We start from the raw sequence: 23,167 nt of genomic DNA, 5'->3' as shown, positions 1-23,167 counted from the left end.
CAGCATGGGCTTCCCAGGGCTGGGTTCTTAAAGGCACAGGCATCCCAATGCCTAGTCACTGCAGCTTCTCTTTGATGTAACCTACTGAGCTGCTGCAGCAGGAGACTTTATTCAGTGAGACCAGGCCTTCCCTACAGCCCCCCACCCCAGACTTAGTGAGGGGCAATGGGGGTGGGGGGTATTATGTCATTTAATCATTCAACCAGGGGTGAGCTGCAGCCGGTTCGCACTGGATCGCGCGAACCGGTTGTTAAATTTAGAAGCCCCCTTTAGAACCGGTTGTTCCCAGTGGGACAAACTGGTTCTAAAAGGGCTTCTAAATTTAACAAACGCTCCCTGCTGCCCGGCCCCAGCTCACCTCAGCTCTGCCTCCACCTCCTGCCATGAATGCTCCTCCTTGCTTCTCCTCCCCCCCTGCTTCCCGTGAATCAGCTCTTCGCGCGGGAAGCCTGGGAGGGCTGAGAAGCAAGCAGGCTTCCCCGGCCCAGGAAGACGACGCTGAGGTAGGAAACCAGGAGGGGCCGTGTGCCCCCGCCGGTCTCCAGCCCCGGCCCCGACCACGGCCCCCCCGGCCCCTGGTACCCGCCCGGCCCCGACCCTCCCCGGCCACCCGGTCCCGGCCGCGGCACCCCACGGCCCCGCTTTCCCGCCCCGGCCCTCCCGGCCCAGCCCCGACCCTCCCGGCCACCCGGTCCCGGCCGCAGCACCCCGGCCCTGCATTCCCCGGCCCTGCCCGACCCTCCCCAGCCACCCGGTCCCGGCGCGCACCCCACCCCAGGCCCAGCGTTCCTGGCTGCGACCCTGCCCGGCCCCGCGTACGTCCCCGGCCGCCCGGCACGGGCTCCACCCCGCGGCGCCCTGGCCCGCCCCGCGGCCCTCCCCGGCCGCCGCAGCCGGCTCGGGCACCAACACTACTTACCCCGCTGTTGGGGTCCGGGTGCAGCGGCGGCCTTGGCGGCCCGGCGCCAGATCCGGCTCCGGGCTATGGCAGCGCAGTAAGGGGCAGGAGGGGGTGTTGGAGAGAGGGCTGGGGAGTTCGGGGTGGGGGAGTGGATAGGGGTTGGGGGTGTCAGAGGGTAGGGAACAGGGAGGGGGTGGACGGGGCAGGGGTCCCTAGGTGGGGGGGGCATGATTCCTCCTGGGGTGAGGAGGGAACCCGTTGTTGTGATTTTGGCAGCTCATCACTGCATTCAACCCATAAAATAGCACACATTCTGCCACACTGAACCCCCCCATCCAAACAGTAACCTAGCTAATAATAATAATAATAATTTCAACTCATATAATTAATGAAAAATGTGTGTATAAGGTATATGAGATGATATGAGAAATGAAAATGAGCTTGCTTTGGGATTTTACAAGGCACTTATATCATTTAAACACATTTGGTACCTTGAGTAATGACACTTCTTGCAAATCACATAAATAGGGATCTCATGGTCCCTTCCCTCACCCATTGCAAAGGCACAGGGGTTATTGTGGCTGCCCTAGGGCTGCAGAAAACCCTATGGGCAAAACATATGGAAAGAACAGGATTAACTTATACAGAGGGCTGAAGGGGGACTCCCATAGTGCATTAACTAACACTTAATAAATACAGCAAAATTAAAGCAGCAAAGAGTCCTGTGGTACCTTATAGACTAACAGACGTTTTGGGGCATGAGCTTTCGTGGGTGAATACCCACTTCGTCGGATGCATGCATTTACAGATCCAGACTAACCCGGCTACCCCTCTGATACATCTGTTGGTATGCATACTTCCACCTTTTCATGTTCTCTGTATGTATAAATATCTCCTGTCTGTGTGTTCCATTCTATGCATCCGAAGAAGTGAGCTGTAGCTCACGAAAGCTCATGCTGAAATAAATTTCTTAGTCTCTAAGGTGCCACAAGTACTCCTGTTCTTTTTGTGGATACAGACTAACACGGCTGCTACTCTGTAACCAAAATTAAATACATTACAGAGATAAGAACCTGTAATGACAGACTTTACTTCATGAGAAGCTCCAGTGAGAGAAGACCCAGAGAGAGTAATGGTAGGGGGAATCCTAGGGAGACCAAAGGGCCTGGTAGAGGGAGCAGACAGAGAACAAGGGTAGAGGCAGAGTCACTGCAGGGCTGACCCAGTCTTCTGCCTCTCCCCTGTGGGTGGAAACACTGATCATTATCACTATAGAAGGAAACAAGAGAATGGAATGCCCAGAAGAATGAATGACTTGAGGACAATTTCCTGAGGGACCCTTACCCTTGCAGAGCTTTTCTGGATCCAACCTTTACATTTCTACACAGGGTGGTTTGGCCCACAGAAATGAAAATCTGCACGTCTTCCTTGTGATTTTGGACCAATGGAAAAAAACAGGTACAATTCAAGTGACTTTTTAAATTGCCTATGAAACCGAGTTAACAAAATAAATGAGCTTATGAACAATCAGAAAATCTACTGCTCAAGTGAAAAAACTATAACTGGACTTCTTGGCAAAGACATTGTAAGTTTTCTTACAGGAGAAGCCACAAACTGTCTGGAAAAGAAGAGTAGACTGAATTACTTGCCTCAGTGAAATTAAATACCCAGAGAATTGCTGGGCCTGTGATGATGATAACCAGGGCTTGCTCACCTGTGGCTCCCCGCCCCCCCCCCCCCACACACCGTACTGTGGAGACAGAGCCAGGCAGGTCTGCATCTGTAAGCAGGCACCGCCAAAGGTGCAGCTCCCACTGGCCATGCTGGCCAACAGACTGGGAGCATGGGCTGGGGTCGGGGCAAAGGCAAAGGGGGAGATTGTAGGGAGCTCTGGAGTAAGGGAGGGGCGTTGTTTGGCACAAAGGGGGGGGCTCTCTGGAGAGGGGTGACAGGGGCACAGGGTCATTGGAGTCTCTCGGGAAGGCTGAGGGTTGTGTGGGTCTATGTGGGGCGGAGGGGGGAGTGATGGATGGAGCCAACCACAGCCCAAGTCTGCTCTGCAGGGGGGTGTTGCTATTGCCCCCTCAGGAAGCCCCCTCTGTCCTGTGTATTTTATGCCAGCCCCAGGGTGCCCATCGCTGCTCCTTTCCCCTGCCCCCGGCTCCATCTGTCCCCACAACACCCCTGGCTCACTGGCTGTGTCTGTCTGACAGTGACACACTTCTGCTGCTCATTCCCACTCCCTGCTGTGGAGGCGCAGCCAGGCAGCTCTGGCACCGCCCACTGCAGCTCCCATTGGCTGGGGTTCCTGGCCAATGGGCTGTGAGTCGGGTCAGCGCTGGGGCCTCCCCTCAGCACACAGCGACTCCGAGCTGCCCCCGAAGTGAGAGCACCCCACATTGCTGACCCATGGCACTGGGACCCCCAAAGCATGGGGCCTGGGGCCCAAACATTGATGGATCTGGGCCCACCTTCAGGAATATTGGTGGAGCATGGGAACCACGGGCCCATATAACTCGCTGCCTATGTTGGCTGCATCTCTGACAACACACAACTTAGAAGAGTTAAATGCTTGTCTATTGAACCCCAAACAGATGGCTGCTTGTGCATTTGATGGAGCTGCAAACTTCTCTGGAAGACATAGTGGAGTACAAGCTTTGCTCAGAGAAAAGTGTAACTCTAATCTCTCTAATACACACTGCATAGGCCTTATACGCCAACTAGCGCTAGAATGAGCTGCAGAATCTTCAAAAGGCATTTAAAAAGCTATACACTGAATCAGGTATCAAGGGGTAGCCGTGTTAGTCAGTATCCACACAAAAAAAGAGGAGTCTGGTGGCACCTTGAAGACTAACAGATTTATTTGGGCATAAGCTTCCAAGGGTAAAAAAGCCACTTCTTCAGATGTGTGGAGTGAAAATTACAGATGCAAGCATTATTATACTGATACATGAAGAGAAGGGAGTTACCTCACAAGTGGAGAACCAGTGTTGACAGGGCCATTTCAATCAGGATGGATGTAGTCCACTCCCAATAATTGATGCAGAGGTGTCAATACCAAGAGCGGGAAAGTTGCTTTTGTAGTGAGCCAGCCATTCCCAGTCGCTATTCAAGCCCAAATTTATGGTGTTAAATTTACAAATGAATTTTAGTTCTTCAGTTTCTCTTTGAAGTCTGTTTTTCAAGGTTTTTTTGTTCAAGTATGACTACTTTTAAATCTGTTATAGAATGTCCAGGGAGATTGAAATGTTCTCCTACTGGCTTTTGTATGTTACCATTCCTGATGTTCAATTTGTGTCCACTTTATTCTTTTATGTAGAGACTGTCCTGTTTGGCCAATGTACATGGCAGAGGGGCATTTCTGTCACATGATGGAATATATCACATTAGTAGATGTGGCTCATGTGGTTGGGTTCTCTGATGGTGTTGCTAGACTAGATATGGGGACAGAGTAGGCAACACAGTTTGTTACAGGGATTGGTTCCTGGGTTAGTGTTTCTGTGGTGTGGCGTGTAGTTGCCGGTGAGTATTTGCTTCAGGTTGGGGAGCTGTCTGTAAGAGAGGACTGGCCTGCCTCCCAAGGTCTGTGTGAGTGAGGGATCATTTTCCAGGATACGTTATAGATCACTGATGTGCTGGAGAGGTTTTAGCTGGGGGCAGTACGTGATGGCCAGTGGTGTTGTGTTATTTTCACTGCTGGGACACTGGTACAGTTGGTCAGTAATAGCACAGGAAAATGATACAAGGACAATGTCTGGTGATTTGGGTGAAGTGAGCTGTTGGGCCTTCGTTTATTTCACAGGGTACGTCTACACTACGGGATTATTCCGAATTTACATAAACCGGTTTAACAAAACAGATTGTATAAAATCGAGTGTGCGCGGCCACACTAAACACATTAAATCGGTGGTGTGCATCCACGGTCCGAGGCTAGCGTCGATTTCTGGAGCATTGCACTGTGGGTAGCTATTCCGTAGCTATCCCATAGTTCCCGCAGCCTCCCCCGCCCCTTGGAATTTCCGGGTTGAGATCCCAGTGCCTGATGCGGCAAAAATCATTGTCGCGGGTGGTTCTGGGTAAATGTCGTCAGTCACTCCTTCCGCTGGGAAAGCAACGGCAGACAAGCATTTCATGCCTTTTTTCCCTGGATTGCCCTGGCAGATGCCATAGCATGGCAATCATGGAGCCTGTTTAGCCTTTTGTGACTGTCACCGTATGTGTACTAGATGCCGCTCACAGAGGCGATTCAGCAGCGCTACACAGCAGCAAGCTTTTGCTTTTGCATGATAGCAGAGATGGTTACCAGCCATATTGTACCATCTCCCATGCCATAAATGGGTAATAAGATGATTGTGGCTACCAGTCCTTTTGCACTGCACCATCTGTTGCTGTCATAAGTGCCCCTGGCTGCTCTTAGCCAGGGGCGCAAAAGCCAAAATTGGGAATGACTCCCTGAGTCAATCCCTCCTTTTTGGTATCTAAAAATAGAATCAGTCCTGCCTAGAATATGGGCAAGTATACTAGAGAACCACTGTATCATAGAACCAGAGAGCACAGCTGCTCTGTGTCAGATCCTGCAGAAATTATGAGCTGTATGCTATTCACAGGGGGTGCTCCTGCAACAACCCCACCTGTTGATTCCGTTCTTCCCCCAGCCTTTCTGGGCTACCGTAGCATTGTCCCCCCACTTGTGTGATGAAGTAATAAAGAATGCAGGAATAAGACACAGTGACTTGTTAGTGAGAAATGAGTGGAAGGCAGCCTCCAGCTGCTATGATAGTCCAGACAGGACAGTAAGGAGTGTGTAGGAGAGGAGCCCAGCATCCCTCTGCTAGTCCAGGGGCAATTGAATCTTTTCTTTACACATGAAGGGTGGGGGCTGATGGAGCTTAGCCCCCTGTTGCTATGATGACGATGGTTACCAGCCATACTGCACCATCTACCACGAAAAATTAGGACCAGGCGCCCTTGATTGACCTTACCGATGCTAGTCAGCATGGTTACCAGTCCTTTTGCACTGCCCCATGTGCCAATAGGCTGATGATGAGGACGGATACCAGCCATATTGTACCATCAGCCATCCATAGCGTGGGGGGAGCAAGGATGTTGGTGTTGAGTGCTGCACCATCGCGTCTATCTGCAGCATTCAGTAAAGATAGGGTGACATGTAAAAGAGTCAAGAGAGGATTGTTTTCCCTTTCACTTCTGGGGGTGGGGGGGTGCGTAAATTGCCTAGCTATGCCCTGACCCACCGCGGACACTGTTTTTGACCCTAGAAGCATTTGGAGCTCAGCCAACAATGCAAATGCTTTTCAGAGACTGCAGAAACTGTGGGATAGCTTGAGTCCTGCAGTCCATGAGCGTCCATTTGATTCTTTGGCTTTCCGTTACGCTTGTCACGCAGCAGTGCGCTGAGTCCCTGCTATGGCATCTGTCTGGAGATTTTTTAAAAATGATTTTGAATTTCGTCTTCTGTAACGGAGCGCTGATAGAACAGATTTGCCTGCCCTTACAGCGATCACGTCCGCATCGTCCATGCGGGAGCTCTTTCTTTATTTTGATTTTTAACTGCATCACCACACGTGCTGATCGGAGCTCCACGCTGGGGAAACAGGAAATATTCAAAAGTTCGCGGGGCTTTTCCTGTCTACCTGGCCACTGCATCCGAGTTCAGATTGCTGTCCAGAGCGGTCAGTGGTGCACTGTGGGATACCGCCCAGAGGCCAATACCGTCGATCTGCGGCCACACTAACCCCAATCCGATATGGTAATACCGATATTAGCGCTACTCCTCTCGTTAGGGAGGAGTACAGAAACCGGTTTAAAGAGCCCTTTATACTGATATAAAGGGCCTCTTAGTGTGGACGGGTGTGGCGTTAAATCGGTTTTACGCTCCTAAAACAGATTTAAACGCCTAGTGTAGACCAGGCCATAGGGAACTGGAGCCCGCATCACCCCATCCACCATCACAATCGGCACTGATGCAGATGCTGTTTGGCATCTCAGCACAGAGGTGAAACATCCACTGGACGCAGAGTGACTGATTCAGATCTCTAGAGGGGGCCCTGCCCTTGGGGTCTCAGTCTGTGCATGAAGTGAACGTGGCCACAGACTCTGCTAAGTTGTTTTATTTTACTTGTACTAGGAAACTTACGAAGGAAACTGACACTGTGGAGAGGGTTTTCTCTGCTGATCTTGGGCTGCTGCTGAGCTTCTGTCCAGCTGCCTGCCCTTGTCACATTCCTCACAACCAGAACTTTGTAGGGTTTTGTCTCTAGTGTGGCGGGAAGCCTGGGCACGTGGGTGTTAAATAAACATTATTTTCCTTATTACAGCTGGGCCCAGCGTATTCCTCAATTCTTAGGCAGCAGAATTCACCTCTTGCTGCAGATATTGAGCTCCAGAATCTCCATCTGCATCTTCAGAAATCACAAGGTGGATTTTCAAAACCCCATAAAACATTTGGATGCCCAGTTCCCATTTGAAATTAATGGGAATTGGGCACCCAATTCATATAGACTTCAAGGGGAGAAGGGACCATCATGATCATCTAGTCTGACTTTCTGCACATTGCAGGCTACAGAACCTCACCCACCCACTCCTGTCATAGACCCCTAGCCTCTGGCTGAGTTACTGAAGTTCTCAAGTCATGACTTAAAGACTTTAAACAATAGAGAATCCACTATTTACTCTAGTTTAAATCAGAAAGTGACCCGTGCCCCAATGTGCAGAGGAAGACAAAAAAAAACCCAAACCAACCAAACAGGGTCTCTGCCAATCTGTCCTAACATTCCTTCCTGACCCCCAAAATGATGATCACTTAGACTCTGAGCATGTCTAATATTAAGCACTTTTAAACAAGGTTTGGGGTTTGGTTTTCAGAGACCTCAGCCTGCTGAGTCCTATGGCAAACACACCATGAAACATCCCTTCAACCTTTTATTACAGATACAGAAAAGAAGGACAAACAGTTAGAGCATTTGAAATTTAAAGTATTGAGTCAGGCTCTCATTTTAATAACATGCCTTGTTTCCGTTAGTGGCAGAGAGATTTTAGAAGGAAGCACCCCCCTGTATGTCAGTCTTTACGGTTTCAGAGTAGTGGCCGTGTTAGCCTGTATCAGCAAAAGCAACAAGGAGTCCTTGTGGCACCTTAGAGACTAACAAATGTATTTGGGCATAAGCTTTTGTGGGCTAAAACCTACTTCTCAGATGCATGGAGTGAAAAATACAGTAAGCAGTATAAATATTACAGCACATGAAAAGATGGGAGTTGCCTTACCAAGTGAGGGGTTAGCGCTAAAGAGGCCAATTCAATTAAGGTGGAAGTGGCCTATTCTCAAAAGTTGACAAGAAGGGGTGAATATCAAAGGAGAGAAAATTACAAATGGTAATAGCTGTTCTTTTGAGTAAAAGGGAAGAAGTTAGTTGAGATGGGCTGGAGCTGCCATTACTTCTGTGAAAGTCCAATCCCATTTCCTAGATGACCAAACAAGACAAGCCCACAAGGGGAGAGAAAAAAACAGCAAAGAGAGGAAATGCACCTTCTGTCTGTGTGTCTGAGGGCTTGGCTACACTTGCAGATGTGCAGCGCTGGGAGTTACAGCGGTCTTCGTACAGCTGTGTAGGGAAAGTGCTGGAGTGTGGCCACTGACAGCTACCCACTGAGTGGTGGGATCACATCGTCATGGAAGTCTGGGATGATGAGCAGTGGCTGCAGAACTTTCGGATGAGAAAAGCCACTTTCATGGGACTGTGTGCTGAGCTTGTCCCCACCCTGCGGACACGAGATTGAGAGCAGCCCTGCCAGTGGAGAAGCAGGTGGCTATTGCAATCTGGAAGCTGGCAACTCCAGACAGCTACCGATCGTTCGGGAACCGTTTGGAGTGGGAAAGTCGACCGTTGGAATCGTGTTGATGCAAGTCTGCAGGGCCATTAATCGCATCCTGCTAAGAAGAACTGTGACTGTGGGGAACGTGCAGGACATTGTGTCTGGCTTTGCACAAATGGGTTTCCCTAACTGTGGAGGGGCGATAGATGGGACGCATATTCCTATTGTGGCATCACCCCACCTAGCATCCGAGTACGTTAATCGGAAGGGGTATTTCTCTATGGTTCTCCAGGCACTTGTGGATCACCGTGGGCGTTTCATTGACATTTACACAGGCTGGCCTGGAAAGGTGCATGATGCACGCATCTTTCAGAACAGTGGCCTGTTCAGGAAGATGCAGGCTGGGACTTTTTTCCCAGAGTGGAAGATCACAGTAGGGGACGTCGAAATGCCCGTTGTGATCCTTGGAGACTCCGCTTACCCGTTAATGCCTTGGCTCATGAAACCGTATACAGGAAAGCTTGACAGGAGCAAGTATAGGCGGCAGGTTTGTATAATTTTTGGTGGGGCCCAAAATGGTGGTGCCCCCCCGCTCCCGCCCTGTAAGCCGATATAAAATGAAGCTACAACGCGTCAGCGCCACAAGATTACAAGGGTCAATTAAAAGTGGAAAGTCAGAAGCAGCACTTGCCTACTTCAATATAGAGTATTTATTTTGTTGCACCTGTTGTGATGAAGTGGGAATGTTCTTAATATTTTCTCTGAATACTGTGTGGGTGCCTCAGTTTCCCCTGCAAGATGCCAACTGAAGGTGTTGGGGACAAAGAGATCAGGTGGCCTCCTTGTCCGGAAGAGACACAGAGGCCAGAGGAGGGAGTGTCAGTTTGGAGCTGGCTGGGGAAATGGGGAGAGACCCAGAACTTGGTTCTGGGCTCCCCACCCCGCAAGATGGACCTGACAGAGGGGTTCTGTTTTCTGTACCAACAAGCTCTGTTTAAACTGTGTTCCCGTCATCTAATAAACCTTCTGTTTTACTGTCTGGCTGAGAGTCACATCTGACTGCGGAGTTGGGGTGCAGGGACCTCTGGCTGCCCCAGGACCCCGCCTGGGCGGACTCACTGTGGAAAGTGCATGGTGTGGAAGGGCATGCTGAATGCTCTGAGGTCAGACCCAGGAAGGTGTAAGCTTCTTGCCCTGGAGACAGTCTGCTCAGAGAGGAGGCTCCCCTAGAGTCCTGACTGGCTTTGAAGGACTGGTTCCAGAGCATCCCAGCATCCCCTTCCACCCCATGCACTTCCCAGAAGTCCGCACAGGCACTAACACTCCCTCCTCTGGCCTTTGTCAAGAAGGCTAACAGCATTTTGGGCTGTATAAGTAGGGGCATTGCCAGCAGATCGAGGGACATGATCATTCTCCTCTATTCAACATTGGTGAGGCCTCATCTAGAATACTACGTGCAGTTTTGGGCCCCACATTGCAAGAAGGATGTGGAAAAATTGGAAAATCCAGTGGAGGGCAACAAAAATGATTAGGGGGCTGGAGCACATGACTTCTGAGGAGAGGCTGAGGGAACTGGGATGGTTTAGTCTGCAGAAGACAAGAATGAGGGAGGATTTGATAGCTGCTTTCAACTACCTGATAGGGGGTTACAAAGAGGATGGATCTAGACTGTTCTCAGTGGTAGCAGAGGACAGAACAAGGAGTAATGGTCTCAAGTTGCAGTGGGGGAGGTTTAGGTTGGATATTAAGAAAAACTTTTTCACTAGGAGGGTGGTGAAACACTGGAATGGGTTACCTAGGGAGGTGGTGGAATCTCCTTCCTTAGAGGTTTTTAAGGCCCGGTTTGACAGCCCTGGCTGGGATGATTTAGTTGGGAATTGGTCCTGCTTTGAGCATGAGGTTGGACTAGATGACCTCCTGAGGCCCCTTCCAACCCTGATATTCTATGATACTCTAAACTGACCACCAAATTTAAGTTGCGTGTTTTTCCCGTCAGGTGAGGACTCTGGGGCAGGGCTGGGGATAAGGAACTTGGGGTGCAGACAGACTGCCCCAGGGCTAGGGCCAAAGAGGACTCTCCTCCACCCTCCCTGGCAGCAGCAAGCTCCAGGGGAGGGACCCCTCCTCTCCCCGACAGTTCACTGCACATGCTCCTAGGTCCCTCTCAGGTCCAGAAAGCCCACTCACCTCCCCTATGGTGGGTACCGAGGGGGGAGGTTGCCATCACGTGTGGCCTCCCCTGCTGCCACCCCTCACCATAGCCTCACTCTGGATGGGGCTGCCCCTTGCCCAGCATGGTGCAGGAGTGGGGACTGCAGGGTGGTAGCTGGGGAGGGGCACAGTATCACAAAATTCACCCAAGCCCCAGCTGCACAGGTCTAGGAAGCTCCCCTCCCCAGTGGTGTAGTCAGTTTCTAACATCAGGGGGAGCGAACACGTAAAAAAAGATGCCAGCCAACATATCCAATTACTAATCAGGTAGTTCTATAACAGGCTGCCCTGGACCCCATCACCCCCTGAAGCACAAGGTAGGGGTAGGCACCATCATGTTGTGCAACAAACACTTGACAAAATTACTGGACTTAGTGATGGACAATGCGGGCAGGTGGGTATTATGTCATTCAATCATTCAACCCATAAAATTGCACACATTTTGCCTCAGTGAAATTAAATATCCAGAGAATTACTGGGCCTGTGATGATGACCAGGGCTTGCTCACCTGTGGCTCGGGCTCCCCCTCCCTGTGCTGTGGAGGCACAGCCAGGCAGGTCTGCATCTGCAGGCAGGCACCCTGCCTCATGTGCAGCTCCCGTGGGCCCTGATAGCCACTAGACTGGGAGCCTCCCGGCCAATGGAATGGGCTGGGCTGGGGGGCGGAAGACAAAGGGGGAGATTGTAGAGAGCTTTGGAGGAGGGGAGGCAGTGGGAGAGGGGAGTGGGCTGGCACAAAGGGGAGGGCTCTCTGGAGAGGAGTGACAGGGGCACAGGGGTTATTGGGAGTCTCTCGAGGGGGCAGAGGGTTGTGTGGGTCTCTGTGGGGCAGGGGGCTGTGATGGGCAGAGCCAGCTGCAACCTGGGTCTGCTCTGCGGGGGGTGTTGCTATAGTCCCCTCAGGAAGCTCCCCCCATCCTGTGTATTTTATACCAGCCCCGGGGTGCCCATTGCTGCTCCTTTCCCCGCCCACGGCTCCATCTGTCTGTCCTCACTACCCCCCTGGCTGTGTCCTTGTGTCTGTCTGTCCCACAACCCCCTGGCTGTGTCCTTGTGTCTGTCTGTCCCACAACCCCCAGCTGTGTCTGGCTGGCTACCCCCACCACCCCCGGCTGTGTCTGTCTGTCCCACAACCCCCCAGCTGTGTCTGTTTGTCCCCACCAAGGCCCCCCCCGGCTGTGTCTTTGTGTCTCTGTCCCCACCACCCCTGGCTGTGTGTGTCTGTGCCACAACCCCCCTGTCTGTGTCCTTATGTCTGTCTGTCCCACCACCCCCCGGCTGTGTCTGTCTGTCCCCCGCTGTGTGTGTCTGTCCCACAACCCCCTGGCTGTGTCCTTGTGTCTGTCTGTCCCCCCCCCCAGCTGTGTCTGGCTGGCTGTCTCCCCCCCCTCCCGCTGTGTGTGTCTGTCCCACAACCCCCTGGCTGTGTCTGGCTGGCTGCCCCACCACCCCGCTGTGTCTGTCTGTCCCCACCAAACCCCCTCCCCGACTGTGTCTGTCTGTCCCCCCGCTGTGTGTGTCTGTCCCACAACCCCCCGGCTGTGTCCGTGTGTGTGTCTGTCCCCACCCCCGCTGTGTGTGTCTGTCCCACAACCCCCTGGCTGTGTCTGTCTGTCCCCACCAAACCCCCCTCCCCGGCTGTGTCGGTGTGTCTGGCTGCCCCCACAGCTCACCGGCTGAGTCTGTCTGACAGGCACAGACCCTGCTGCTGCTCGGCTCAGGGCTCAGACGCTGCCGGTGGCTCGCTCCCCCTCCCTGCTGTGGAGGCGCGGCCAGGCAGCTCCGGCACCGCCCCCGGCAGCTCCCATTGGCTGGGGTTCCCGGCCAATGGGCTGTGAGCCCAGTTGCTGCTGGGGCCTCTCCCGGGAGCTGCCGCTGCGGTGAGAGCGCCCGGCATTGCAACGCGGGGACCCCCCAAAGCACAGGGCCTGGGGCCCAAACATTGGTAGAGCTGGGCCCAGCTTCAGGATTATTGGTGGGGCCTGGGCTCCACGGGCCCATAGAACTCGCCGCCTATGGGAGCAAGGACCGGTTCAACTACAGGCTCCGAATGACTGTGGAGTGTGCTTTTGGCCATTTAAAAGGGCGCTGGAGATCTCTGTATGGGAAGCTAGACTTGGGGGAAAGCAGCGTCCCTGCGATTATATCTGCGTGCTGTACCTTCCATAATATTTGTGAAGGGAAGGGTGAAACATTCAGTCAAGCATGGACCGCCGAGGTTCAACGCCTGGAGGCTGAATTTGCTCAGCCAGAGAGCAGGGCTACTAGAGAGGCCCAGCAAAGGGCTACAAGGATTAGGGATGCCTTGAGGGAGGAATTTGAGGCTGAAAGCCAACAGTAATGTTTGGTGCCTTGCACAGGAGTGAAGTGCAGTGGTTACAATGTTAGTAGGAATCTGTTTTTCCTAAAATGATTTGCAGTGCCTGTTTCTTTCCTGGGCTACGTTATCTTTCAATTTCTGCAATAATAAAGACTGTTTTCAAAGCCAAGAATTCATTTATTGAAAAGAAAATTAGTTTATTGACAGACACACAACATTTTGGGAACCTAAAAGGGTGGGGGGGTGGACTGTACAGTCACAGGTTTGAATATGTCCTGTCTGGAGTGCTGTGCAATGAGTGCTGCACTTCAGGATGAAAATACTGCATGGTGATGGGGGTTGAGTGCAGAGGGTAAGGGTCGTAGTTCTCAGGGCTGGTTGGTGAACGTACAGGTGTTGGGGGCAGCTGGTGGTGGTAAGAACCTGGATGCTGGGGAAGGGGGTTTGGAGCTGACATTGGGGCACAAGGGAAAGAGCTTTGGGACGTGGGGGGGCCCGGCACGGTAGTGCTCTGCCTGCATGGCTATGAGTGACTGGATAGAGTCCGCTTGGCGCACCAGAATGCTTATCAGCTGCTTTGTGCTTTTCTTCTTAGCCGCTGCATTTCTCTGGCGGATCCTGCTTCCCCTTTCCCTCTAATCCTGCAGTTTTTTCCTCCAGTCCTGCTCTTTCTTACTCTCTCTGGCAGAGTGCTCCATAACTGCTTTCAGCATGTCTTCTTTGCTTTTTCGCGGCTTCTTCCTGAGGTTTTGTAGCCTCTGAGCAGTCGATGATACTGGCGATCCAGTAGTCAAGGACACTTTTCGATGTAGAAAATTAATTATAAGGCTAGTCCGCCTTTCTAATACTCACTATACTGAATAGAAGAAAATACTTCAGGAAACCTTGGAGAACTTGAAGATATGTCTGGCCTCTCTTAGATCCAAAAAGAGAACGGCAATCCAAACAAAGAACACAAAGACTTCCTTCCGCAGAGGTTTGAAATTATCTTGTCCCTTGATTGGTCCTCTGGTCAGGTGTCCGTCAGGTTACTGAGCTTGTTAACCCTTAACTATCTGTTTATGACACGCCCCCCCCCCCAAATCGCAGACAGTGGGGGAATTACACTGGTGGTGGGTTTTTTTCCTAGAACTTTAAAATAAACAGATTAATAAAAACCACATGCACTGTTACATATACTACTAAGTATGTAAACAACAAGATTTTTTACATTTTAAGAACACTTTTTAACCATTTGATTTTGGGAAACTTTCACAAGAGAGTGCATCAGCTACTTTGATTTGTTGCCGCTGTAGACGTTCCAGGGTGGTGGAGAGGTTCACCACTTGCACGCCACCATTACTTTTCCCTTTGTAGTAGACACCTTCAGGCCATTCAGCGTCATCTCCTTTTTGGGCTGTAAACTGACAAACCTGTAATTCTCTGGAATAAAAGGGCTTTAGAGAGTTAACATGGTACATTTTAGGCTTTAAAGAGGAATTGGGAAATGCTATGAGGTAGTTAACAGCTCCCAGGCGCTCCTGGACCGTGAATGGTCCTTTTTATGACGCTTCCATCGTATGGGCCTGTTGCGCCTTCAAGACCATAACCTGGTCTCCTACCTTGAAGGAACGTTCTTTGGTATATCTATCATACCAGGCCTTTTGCTCTGCTTAAGAGAACCTAAAGGATGCTCTAGCCAGGGCTAAAGAATGGCGGAGGGTGCTTTATAAGTTGCTTACAAAGTCCAGAATGTTAGTTCCTGGAGAAGGCGTAAACCCCTCCCATTGCTGCTTCACCAACTGTAATGGCCCCTTAACCTCATGGCCATACACAAGCTCGAATGGTGAGAACCCTAAACTGGGATGTGGTACAGCCCTGTAGGCAAACAGCAACTGCTGCAACACTAGATCCTAATCATTGGAGTGTTCATTCACGAATTTACGTATTATGGCCCCCAAAGTTCCATTAAACCTCTCCACCAGGCCATTGGTTTGGTGGTGGTAAGGGGTGGCAACCAAGTGATGTACCCCATGAGCTTCCCACAGGTCTTTCATGGCCCCTGACAGGAAATTTGTTCCCGAATCTGTAAGACTGTCGGAGGGCCAACCTACCCTGGCAAAAATGTCAGTTAAGGCCCGGCACACAGTTTTAGCCCTGGTGTTGCTTAGAGCTACTGCTTCCGGCCATTTGGTAGCAAAGTCTACAAAAGTCAGTATGTACTGCTTCCCTCTGGGGGTCTTCTTTGGGAAAGGACCCATAATATCCACAGCTACTCGCTGAAATGGGATCTCAATTATGGGGAGTGGCTGGAGAGGGGTCTTGACCTGGTCTTGGGGCTTTTCTACCTTTTGGCATACCTCACAAGACCGGACATACTGGCAATGTCCTTGCCCATCCCCTCCCAGTGGAAGGACTTTCCCAACCTGTCTTTGCTTCTGTTCACCCCAGAATCACCACTGGGATGATCATGGGCTAAGCTTAAGAGCTTTTCCCGGTACGTAGTTGGAACTACCAACTGTTTTTGAGGATGCCAGCCTTTCTGGTGTCCACCAGAAAGAATCTCCTTATAAAAAAGTCCTTGTTTTACCACAAACCGGGATCGGTTAGAAGAGCTGAGAGGCGGTGGGTTGCTCCGTGCCGCCGCCCAAGGTTTCTTAAGGCTGTCATCGGCTTCCTGCTCAGTCTGGAACTGTTCCCTTGAGGTTGGAGACACCAGTTCCTCCTTAGACTGTGGACTTGGGCTTGGTCCCTCTGGAAGCGATGTAGGTGATGAGGTTGTTTCTGTTGACTGTGAACCGCTCTCCGCTGGTGCACTAGGTGATATTTCAGGCTCTGGCGGAGCATCTTGGTTAGGGTTGTCTGTTGCTTCTGCCAGTTCAGGCCCGCTGGCGCCCTCTGGCAATGGGGTTGGAGACGGGTTTGCAAGCGCTGGCGTCAGTGCTGGCAATGGTTCTGCCGCTGGTTGTTCTTCCAGTTCTGGGTCTGGGACTGGATGTACTATGGTTGTTGTCATTGGCATGGGATCCGGTTCCACCACCTTTGTCTGGGTTTTTGATAACACAGATGGGGCCCTGGTGGACAGCTCAGGAACAGGGATGGGAGTGGAAGCCCGTTTGGCCTGGCTGCGGGTGACCACTCCCCACCTCTTGGCCAGCTCCACATGGTTGGCCAAGTCTTCCCCCAGTAGCATGGGGATGGAAGAATTGTCATAGACAGCAAAAGTCCACTTTCCTGACCAGCCCTTGTACTGGACAGGCAATTCAGCTGTAGGTAAGGTTACAGATTTTGATATGAATGGAGAAATTGTGATTTTGACCTCTGGGTTGATGAATTTTGGGTTCACTAAGGACTGGTGGATAACTGACACGTTTGCCCCGGTGTCTCTCCACGCGGTAACCTTCTTCCCGCCCACTCTCAAGGTTTCCCTGCACTCTGGGGGTATTTGAGAGATATTTGGGCCTGGGGATCCTTGGCGTGATGATGGTGTAATGGACTGTACTCAATTGGGGTTCTTGGGGCAGTTGGCCTTTATATGTCCCAGTTCATTACATTTAAAACATCGCCCAGCTGACGGGTCACTGGGCTGAGGTAGGTTGCTGGAGGCTGGTGAGGTGGGACTGTAGGTGGTTTGAGGCTTTTCTTGAGTTGTAGCTGGGGTCTTGGGTGGCCCCCGGTGGTAGGCTTTATTGTCAGCTTGTTCCTTGTTATATTCGCTTTTTTTGATAGTAGCTTTTTTTCTTTTTTGCTAGGTCCATCCATTTGCCTCCAATTTTCCCTGCCTCTGTTACATTTTTGGGCTTTTTATTTAGGATGTACCATTCTGTTTCCTCAGGAACACCATCTAAGAGCTGTTTCATTTGCATCAGGTGGGCCAGGTCATCTAGAGATTGAATCTTTAGTCCTGACATCCATGCCTCCCAATTTTTTCTAATATAGTAGGCGTGTCTGGGGAATGACACATCTGGTTTCCACCTTAGGGCTCTGAACCGCCGACGGGCATGTTCAGGTGTTAGCCCCATCCTGATTCTGGCCTTTGTTTGAAACAGTTTATAATTGTTTGTTTTTCTTAGGCATTTCAGCTGCCACCTCTGCTAAGGGTCCACTGAGCAGTGGCCTCAGCTCTATCATGTACTGGGCTTCAGGGATGCTGTACCCATGGCAGGTCCTTTCAAAATTTTCCAAGAAGGCCTCAGTGTCATCACCTGCCATGTAGGCGGGAAATTTCCTGGGATGGGGAACAGTGCCTGGAGAAGGGTTGTTAGGATTGGCTGGAACATTCTGCTTAGCCCTTTCTAATTCCAGGGCCTGCTGGTGGGCCTCCCTCTGGAGATCCAACGCCCTCCTGTGGTCAGCCTCTTGCTTCTCCATCTCTCTTTTGTGGGCAGCTTTTTCCCTGACCAATTGTGCTTTAATTAGTTCCATCTGTCTTTGATGTTCTTTGTCTTTTTCTGCTGCTTGCAGCCTAACCAGTTGCAGTTTGTCAACTGTTTCACTGGTACTTATGTTTGTGCTTTCTGGTGCTAGCCACACCCCTCTGCAGTCAGTGAACTGTGTTGCTTGGTTCAGTTGCTTGGATTACAAGTTCCTACCCTTTTCTACTCCCGACTGAATAAAAAGAAAACAAAACTTTTTATTTGCAAATGGTGTTAGCTGTTTGCTGTCTGAGCAAAGACCAAAAAAAACCTGGTTTGTCCTGTTTCTAGCAATTTGCTGAGTACCTTCCAACGTAGCCCAGCTGGAAATCTCCTTCTAACAATACCTTGTTAGAAACTGAATACCTCTACAACCCCCTCTCCTCTGGCTGCCTCCCTGCTCTAGAAGGAGAGAATAGTTCTCAATGGCTCTCTGCTTTGGTTCTTAAAAAAAAAAATCCCACCACTGCCACCATGTCATAGGTTTATTCCCCACTTTGAACTTTAGCATCCACAAGATGGGGACCTGCATGGGCTCCTCTAAACTTAAATCCTAGTTTAGATCTGGTAAATGCTGCCACCAGCCAGGTTTTTAGTGTCTGGCACACTCCCTGTTCCCCCAAAACTTTCCCTGGGAACACAGATCCAAACTCCTTGAATCTCAACACAAAGGGAAATAATCTATTCCCCCCCACCACCTTCTTCCCCTTCCCCTATTCCTTGGGAAAGATACCTTGATTCAAACTTATTGAATCAAACAAAGAGGGATTCACTTTTTCCCCCCTCCCCTTCCCCTGAAAATCCAGACAAGGGAAGAAATCAATTAAGTTCTAAAAAGAAAAGATTTTATTAAAGAAAGAAAAAAAGTACACTATTTCTGTATTACCAGGATGAACAAATACAGGGTCTAACTTATAAACCTGGAGAGGCTTCCCCCCCCCCCCTTCTCAGAATAATCAAAGTAACAGCAAACAGAAATAAAGATATTTCTCCAGCAAACACACAATTGCAAATGTAGAAAATTAATTATAAGGCTAGTCCGCCTTTCTAATACTCACTATACTGAATAGAAGAAAATACTTCAGGAAACCTTGGAGAACTTGAAGATATGTCTGGCCTCTCTTAGATCCAAAAAGAGAACGGCAATCCAAACAAAGAACACAAACAAAGACTTCCCTCCCCAAAGATTTGAAATTATCTTGTCCCTTGATTGGTCCTCTGGTCAGGTGTCCGTCAGGTTACTGAGCTTGTTAACCCTTAACTATCTGTTTATGACACCTGCTCTTTCTTACTCTCTCTGGCAGAGTGCTCCATAACTGCTTTCAGCATGTCTTCTTTGCTTTTTCGCGGCTTCTTCCTGAGGTTTTGTAGCCTCTGAGTAGTCGATGATACTGGCGGTCCAGTAGTCAAGGACACTTTTCGAAAGGCAAAAATGGGAACAGTTAACAGAGGCAGCATTGTTCATAATCTCATCCAGACAGTAATTCTCACACAGTGAAGGAGTTTACAGTCTTCACTTTAGCATACTTTTCCCATACCAAACAGAACACACATAACCCACAGGAGCCACAAAATGGTGAGTAAGGGGGACTGATTGCTTCAGGGCTGTGCAGGGGTTTCTGTGCATTGGGGACAGCAAACAGCTACAGGGGGCATCTGCACTGAACAGTCTCCCAACCTTTTCCACAGGAGTTAATCCTGGAAGATATCTCGCTACTGCAGGTCACTTGGGAAGAGCGGGAGGCTCTTCTACAGCAATGTGGATTCCGCCCTATCCAGCTTGCCTGTGTGCAGCAATGGTCCCCCACACCCCACCCCTCACAACACAGTGGCTTTCCTGATAAACTTGCGCAAGCGCATTGCCCACGCTCTGGCTGAAACTTTTGAAGAGATTACCGAGGTCGATTACCGCAACATGATAGACCACATCAATGGGCTATTCCACATGTAGGGATGCATGCATGCAGCCCTAACCCCCCCTCCTCTCCCGAAACATTTCCATCCTGAAAATAAAAGCCGCTTACCAGTAACCCACTCCTGTGCTTGTCCTTCACCAAGTACCAGCTGCTGCGACTGGCTACCTTCCTCCTGGCTTGAGAAGAGCTCCTGGCTGCATGCCTCCTGGGACTCCGGGGTGTCTCCCCCCACCCCGGTACCCTCACTCTCGGTTTTCTTCCCCCTCCTCCTCCCCCACCCCGCGCTGAAGTGTCCATCGTGGTCGTCGGATTGGCAGTGGGGTCACCCCCAAGTATCAGGTCCAGCTCCTTGTAAAAAGAGCAGGTCGTGGGGGCAGTGCCGGAGCAGCGGTTTCCCTCACGGGCTTTGCAGTAGGCACTCCGCAGCTCCTTCACTTTAACCCTGCACTGCAGCGCGTCCTGGTCATGGCCCCTTTCCAGCATGGCCTTTGATACCTGGCCAAAGGTATCAGAATTCCTATGGCTGGAGCGCAGCTGGGACTGCACAGCTTCCTCCCCCCAAACACTGATGAGGTCCAGCAACTCGCCATTGCTCCATGCTGGGGCTCGTTTGGCGCATGGAGGCATGGTCACCTGGAAAGATTCACTGATTGCACTCCACACCTGGCTGAGCAAACAGGAAGGGGATTTTTAAAATTCCCGGGGAATTTAAAGGACGGGTCGCCTGAGGCCAGGGCAGTAGAGTTCAAACTGATGAGCAGAGTGGCTGAACAGGCATTCTGGGATACCTCTGGAGGCCAATAACAGCACTTTTGGTGGCCACACTGGCGGAGCAGCACTGCATCACCAGCGCTGCAATATTTATACCCAAGGGAGAGCAGGAGTACAGCCACCACTGCAGCCAGGGAGATGCAGCATTGTATGTGCCTTGCAAGTGTGGACGGTGTGTAAGTTGCAGCACTGTAAACCCACCACCAGCGCTGCAACTCTCCAGTGTAGCCAAGCCCTGACTTTGACTTGTGATTCTCCAGCAGCGAGGCTACAGCACATGGTCTGATCAGCCACTCCGAGGACAGAACAAACTTTTACCAGCATCGGGCTGCTCAGGGCATTGCTTATAGCTGCCTCTTTCTAGCCACAGGCTTAAAGCTGTGTTGCAAAATATACAGAAGGCAAAAAGAGGGGGGATAGGACAGAGAAAGGTAGGTAGACAAGGAAATGGACACACCCCGTGTGTCCATGTGACAAAGTCTCTTATCCCAGGTGGTGTCTGGGATTTAGCTAGTGTTGGTGGAGGTGGTGATGCCACCTGGGTCCCTCCCTGGCTCAGTCTAGTCAGCGCATCCCTCTGGATCAGGACTATGAAGGCCCAATCATGTAATGGTGGATTCTGAAGTCCCAAGAGATGGTGGGGGCGGCAGCCATGATGGTGAAGCTCGCTCTTTCCGGCTCACCCGGCTCCCAGTCAGCCAGCAGCTAATTTTCCCCCCAGATTCTCTTTTAGAGGTCGCCAAGGGAGAGCGGTGAGTGGACTAGCCCATCCTCTCAGTATTATGTTCACCAGCTTGGCCTAATTTCAGACACACCCATTGTGGTCCATTGATTTCCCATCCCACACTTCTCATGTTTACCAGGCATGATCTTAACACAGTCCTGGAGTTAAACCAGGAGCCTGTTTGTTGGGATTGATTCAGTCGGCCTGTCTCCCACCAGAGCTGGCACTAGGCATAAGCAGACTGAGCTTAGGGCCCCAAGCAGCTCAGGGTCCATGATTTGTGGAAATAATACAGTTAGAATTCTCTGGGGTGGGGCAGGGCCACCTCCTCCCCCCTCCCCCCCCCACACTATTCCTGCTTTGGGCACCCAATGGGGTAGCTCCAGCTTTGTTTGCAGCTCTTCCTATCAGCATGTATTGTTACAGGCTATTGTGATATTTTATTAATGTTTGCTCACTTCTCACAGCTCAGCTCACCATCCAGGGACATTTTTACCCTGAACATCACAACATTCCCCGGTGATGGAATTTAGCATTTTTCCAAGATCCCAGAGAATTCAGCAGGTTTGTTGCATGCAGCCAGGCACCAACTTGCTTTTTTGTTTCCCTGGCTTGCTGGCACCTGCGTCTTGGAGAAGAGCAGAGCAGCTGGGGCCCAGGAGAGGAGTGTCTGAGCCAGGTTGTCTGAACAACATTGCAGGAGCTGAGGCCCAAAGGGTGGGGCTGGGCCACCTGGAGAGTATAGCAGCAAACCCTGTCCCCCAAATAGTCACGGGTTAATTTTGCATCAATGAGTATTCTCAGCCACGAGTGCTGCATGTATTTGTAGGGTGGGGCTGGGAATGAGGAATATTCCAGGGCACTAGAGTAAATTAACCTGGCCACTGAGTCTAGCAGCTGCTGAAGCAGACTTTGGTCCCATTCTTTACACAGGGCTGAGGTAATTACAGTGACTCCTGGAGCACAAGAAAACAGCCTGCAGAACTGACTGTCACCAGTCGAAGCTGAGAGCTGAGGCTGTTGGCACAAAGCTGCCCTCACACTAGTGTTGTGGGTGTGTCAGATGAATTTGATCTTTGTGCCAGAACCATCCTGAGGAGGAGCCAGTGACAGTCACATTCCAGCCTCTTTCCGTTTTGAAGCTGGTGGATGTGCCAAGAGAGGACAGTGCTTCCATGAAATATAAAATGTATTAACTTAATGAAAAGCTCAGGGGCAGGCTGGAGTTAATCCCTGTGGCTCCCTGACCCCTCCAGCAGGATGGATGTTACAGCCTGGGAAAGTGGTGCAGTCACTGGGAGCAGGAGCTCTGCCTAGAGAGAGTGGCTCTGGGGGCTAGTGAAGCTGGGAGATTGGAACGGCTCAGAAACGACTCCACAGGACTCCGCAGGTAGGGGGTCACTCACTGGAACCCCAGCTGAACTGCTCCCTTGGTATTTCCTGGCTCCTGGCGCTGATTAGTCAGAGAAGCTGCTGCTATCAAAGGGCCTCGCTCCTGGGATTTGGGGGATAAAGTGTCACTTTCCCATGGGGATCTCAGCTGTGGCTGTAGAGATGCTCACAGTCACTTCTCCACTGCCATGTTCATGTTTGTTTGCTGTTCTGCTCTATTTACTGACAGCTGTAGGAACCGATCGCCAGTTGTAATTTTCCTGTGGGGCGCTGTTGGGAGTGTGCAGGTGTTTTCATCATCAGCTCACCACCGTGAACTTCCAGAGTGAGAGGGTGAAAGATGAAGGGAAACACCTGGAGCCAGATTGGGTGCAAGTGATGCAGGGAGGGGGAGAATTTCTAAAGCTCCAAAGAGATTCAGGAGCACAAGCCCCATTGATCCTAACTCCCCTGTGTTTGTGAAAATCTCCCCCTTCGAGTGCAAATTGCACCTGCCTGTGCCCTCAAGGCCCTTTGCATTCCTGGGGGGAGGGGGAGGAGACTCACCCAGGGAGGGCAGGGGATGAGGCAGCTGTTTCCCTCAGGGGGGTTTCTGTCAGGGAAGGGGGGAGCTTTACCTCTCACTGGCAGGGTCTCAGCAGCCGCCACCGAATGCAGGTGCTCAATGAGTGACTCATCTGTCAGCCCTGCGCTCACCTACTTTCTCCC

General features: G+C 51.1%; 2 protein-coding genes across 4 annotated transcripts in view; both read left to right on the top strand.

Annotated features, from left to right (window-relative positions):
* Nucleotides 1–23,167, top strand: part of LOC120383937 (E3 ubiquitin-protein ligase TRIM39-like) — a 961,691-nt gene that overhangs the window by 189,439 nt on the left and 749,085 nt on the right. The gene's annotated exons all lie outside the window — the stretch shown is intronic.
* LOC120383918 (butyrophilin subfamily 1 member A1-like) overlaps nucleotides 1–23,167 on the top strand; it is a 62,880-nt gene that overhangs the window by 717 nt on the left and 38,996 nt on the right. The window contains exon 3 of one of the 3 annotated variants that reach the window (XM_039502244.1): nucleotides 2,290–2,359. The exons of 1 other annotated variant lie outside the window; for it this stretch is intronic. The gene's annotated coding sequence lies outside the window, so the exon portion shown is untranslated. Of the gene's footprint in view, nucleotides 1–2,289; nucleotides 2,360–21,590; nucleotides 21,632–23,167 lie in introns of those variants that run through there. One more of the 3 variants, XM_039502246.1, reaches the window with a different exon arrangement.

Source organism: Mauremys reevesii, linkage group 15 (assembly GCF_016161935.1).
Source record: "Mauremys reevesii isolate NIE-2019 linkage group 15, ASM1616193v1, whole genome shotgun sequence".
Classification (NCBI taxonomy): Eukaryota; Metazoa; Chordata; order Testudines; family Geoemydidae; genus Mauremys; species Mauremys reevesii.
Note: the sequence above shows the minus strand (reverse complement) of the source record. Positions and strands in the feature narration are given on the sequence as shown.